This window comes from Pterocles gutturalis, unplaced genomic scaffold (assembly GCF_000699245.1).
Source record: "Pterocles gutturalis isolate BGI_N339 unplaced genomic scaffold, ASM69924v1 scaffold970, whole genome shotgun sequence".
Classification (NCBI taxonomy): domain Eukaryota; kingdom Metazoa; phylum Chordata; class Aves; order Pterocliformes; family Pteroclidae; genus Pterocles; species Pterocles gutturalis.
The window spans coordinates 76,015-80,354 of NW_010137894.1; the positions used below are offsets into that span (position 1 = coordinate 76,015).

The following is a 4,340-nucleotide window of genomic DNA, read 5'->3' on the forward strand; positions in this document are numbered from 1 at the left end:
TGCAATATGAATCAACAGGATAATGCCAGTATATGCAAAACACAAAGAAACAGTTACAGCAGAGTAGAAAATGGATAAATGATCCCTAATACTGACAAGATGAGTTGTGTGTGTGTGTGTGTGTGTGCATGTCTTTCCTTCATGTTTTCTAATAATTTCCAGAACTAGTCCCAGAATTAAGTTTGAGCTAATTGTTCCTTTTTTACTTGTTTGTTTTTGTTTTTTTAAGCTGGCCTTTGACTGTTCTAGACTATCTCAGTGTGTTAGACAGAAATAACAACGTGGGAGTATTGATATGAGGGAAGGAAGCTGATGGGGCTAATAAGTACTTCTAAGCAAGACAGTTAAGAGATTTAGTTGCAGGGTTCAGAATTATTATCAATCGTTCAAGATATGCTCTCTTAATCCTACTTATTTGCTGTGGAAAGAATAAAGCAGAACAGAGTAATAAAAAAAAAGGTACTCAGGCACACTCTGAGTCAAGTGCTGCATCCCTCACTCCAGCAAACATCCTATTGGAGCCTAACAGGAATTTCCTTGAGCAGTAATTTTACATGAGCAAAGAATTACTAGTTTGAATCACAGGACGAAGCAAATATGGAGTTGGGGACACAATGACAAAATTTAAACAGAAATTATGTAATAGAATTGACAAGAATAAATGTTAATTTTACTATTTTGCAACTCAATCATGCTGCAACTTGTTATAAGTCTAAGAAAATGACTTAAAATATAGTCACTTGCATAAACAGCAGCCATTTTTTCCTGTTTCTCCATGCAATATGTATTTTTTTAAACTATAAAATAAAATAATACATTTTAGGACCTCCATTCATGGAGTGCCTTCATGATTCTTTAGTAAAACTAGGGCTCACTTAAGAGTAGGTTGTGAACGTCACGGGACAATGGTTGTCTTCCTCATACCTACATGCAACTGAGCAGATACAATATTAATGACTATAGCTCTCATGAGCTGTATGCATCTTCATTAAATGTAACATATTATTTGTAACACATGAACACAAGGGTATTAAATTTCTACATCCCATAAATGTCAGGCTTTCTCAAAATTTTATACCCTCTGTGCCATTTGTGTCTACTCATTCTAACAAGGAGAGTCCTGAAACAGGTTTAACCTCTGGTTTCTTTAATAGCTTTTTATATGAGATGTTTATTTGAATTCTTAATAGTCTTTTCTTTGAGTTCTTTGCACCTCCAACAATATCATACCCCTAAAATCATACTGATAAAACAGCAGCACAATGCTTTCAAGTCTTTAGAATTATTAGTGCTGACTGTTGGGGTTGGGGTACAGTAGGTGCTATAAACATACTTGTGACGTTCTATAGGTGGCTTTAAAGAATTAAAAGTATCTGATACAAATCCCTATACATGCAGCTGGTCTTTACGCACATCACACAAACCAATTCTTCTTTTTTTCAGAACGTAATCCATGCAAATGAATGAAGGCTTATAGAAAAGGAGTCCCTGTCTGAACTTCTTAAAATAGTAATTTAGGATGATAACTTGCTTGCCGCAGCTGTCTGCTTTCTGTTCTCAGGAAGTGCTTTTTGCCACTAACAAACTCTTATTCCTCACAAAGCCTCATGAGGATAAGCCCTTTCCAGTATTCTGCATATGGAATGTTTTTTTCTGGTGTAAATAACATGAAAGGTATATATGGCAGCTTTGAGAATTACACGCTGTATCAAATCCAATATGAGTCTTCAGAGAACCCTTTGAAGCTGATATGATTCATGCACTCATGTTCACTTTTGCATTCATGTTTGTATAACACCCCAATAAGGGATAAGTTAACTTTTCTAATTCTTGCCTTCATCTTTAATTGATTTCCAATAAATCTGCTCAGTTTTGAGTCCAAGGCACAAATCAGTAGCTCAGCTCTTACTGATTTCAGTGGGAAGCAGAATCAGGAACTTTGTCTTTTCCAGTTCCATGTACCTTCACAGTGCAGCAAATATTTTAAATAGTACTAAATACCTGTCTTTACTTGGATCTGGGAACTAATGTTTCAGAAGTGTTGGAGAAAAACATATGATGCATCTAACCAACAGCATAATAGCAGAGTTTGTCAGAAAAATTATTCCCATAGTCCCACGGGGAACTTTCCTACTGAACCATGAGATTTCATTATCTTTATGGTTTGGGTTTTTGGGGGGTTTTGGTTGTTTGTTTTTTTTTTTTTTTAAGTCGTATGGGATGACACATTTTGTTAGTGGTAATAAAATGGTCCTTCTTTCATTCTCTAATCCAGCTGCCAAATTTGACCCCACATTCCCCTAAAGCAATGAATTCTGCAGGTACACTTCAAACTGTATGAAGAAATGTTTCTTGGTTCATTTCATATAACCATCCTGTTCTTTATCTCCTGAGTATTCTGTAGAAAACATCTTAGACCCACTCCAGCTGAAATAGTTGTAATATTATCCAGGTAATCATATGGGACTCGGTCAGTCATGAAATGGTGTGGAAGGTGTCTGGCTCATGGTTCTATCTGCAATGCTTTCTTTGCGTTTGTTTTCCTCTTTTCAGTTCTGACCAGTTCCTTTTGAACATTTCTTCTTTGGTGAATTAAGCAATAAGAGTTTTATTTAAATCCTGTGCTAACTGATCTAAGTCTAACTTCAGCAGTCTCATCCTCTCCACTACCAGTCACTTCCAGCACTGTCATCTATATTTTTTCAGTCAGTGATATGCAGTCTGAAACCTGATGGCAAGTTATGGAGTAGTCCATATATATTGACCTTTTGATAACCTAGGTGTCCATTCTGTTTTCTTAAATATCCAGTCATCCTGATTATTTACAACATTCACTGGCCGTTCTTTTCCCTGATCTGAATCACAGAGACTCTCTTGTCTCTTTGCCAAACTAATCCTGTGTCTTGGCAGGGTTTTCACAGAAGTTAAGTCTGCTAAGCTGGTTTTCTTCTACGAAGTTAATTACTAGAGGCAGCCTAACTATTCTATTGGGAAATTCAATTTTTTTTGAAAGAAGTTTCAAAAATATGGGAAAATTATGTTTCCCACACTTTCTTCCTATGTCAGTGTTTTCCTGTACTGAAAAACACTTAAAAAGTCTGAGCATGTAAAAAAGTAGAAGTGCGTCTTTTTATTTTAAAAGTAACAAATTTCATTTTTAGTGTTAATAACATAAAATGAGTGTTACTATCTCACTGGAAGTGTTTGTTTGAAAAAAAAATGTATGCTTTTCAGGTATTTCTTTCTAAAAGAGAAACATTGGCATACAATCAGGGAAAAAAAAAGTTCTATGTCCTTTGACTACATTGTATCTACATGTGTTCCATCTTTTTCCTAACAATACAAAAAAGTGGGGAAGAAGGAAAATAGCAATATGAGAATTTCACATTTCACTTTGTTCTTTTTGCCTTTTCTATATTTTATTTAGGGTACTCCTCAAAGGAAGAGTCTGAGACTCAAAAGTAAAAACTTGAAGTATAATCACTTTTTATTTTCTAAATTTGTGCATGAAAACTATTGGACGAACCTTTATTACCTGCTGAAAGATTTCATTAGGAATTTTCCATATGCCTATTTATTAATTCATTTTCTGCAGTTTAAATTTATTTTTCTGATGTGATCGGTCTGAAGTTATTAGTTTATGTGAACGGGTAACTCCTAATTCTTTGCCACCATCCACTTTCAGTGCTTCCTGTATGCCACCCTCTAAAAGTCTCTGACTGAAACCCTGGAAAGATTTCATTTCATGACTTAAAGCATCTTAGTAGCCTCAATGATCTTAATAAAATTATACAGATGTTTAAAAATTGTCATACACATAAGTCTTTGCATAAAGACTGAAAGGTGAAATAGTGTCCAAGGTGACAAGGCCTAAAGGGGCTTGAATTTATGAGGCAAGAAGTCCATCACTTCTGAAAGGAAGGTGTCTCTAACTGCCCCAAATTAAACACCAAAACCACAAGTTGAGTCTTAGAACATACGAGCAGCACAAATTGCTGTCATGAATTTCAGAAGTACTTCTGTTATCTTTGTCTGCCTTGAAGAGTAGGTGTTTATTGTTGCTGTTTTGATGCTTTCTCTAGTCATCAAGCCTGGATAGTAGTTTGTCCTTTACCATTGTTTATTTATTTTCAGTCACAGCTTCTTGTGGAGGGCATTCAACTAAAGCTTTTTGAAATCAGAGTAAATTAGGTTCACTGTCCACTTTGTATCCTTAATTTTTTTTTATCCTTTTGAAAGTACCCAGACAGTTAAGGAGGCACTGTTTTTCCCATACAGTGCCTGTACAGATTTGAACCTATCCGGTTTTGTTCATCCAAGTGTGTTGTTCTTCTGCTGAA

General features: G+C 35.4%; 1 protein-coding gene across 1 annotated transcript in view; it reads left to right on the forward strand.

The window, feature by feature from the left end:
* Positions 1 to 4,340, forward strand: part of PIK3C2G (phosphatidylinositol-4-phosphate 3-kinase, catalytic subunit type 2 gamma) — a gene marked incomplete at its 3' end in the record, with an annotated part of 122,058 nt that overhangs the window by 74,265 nt on the left and 43,453 nt on the right.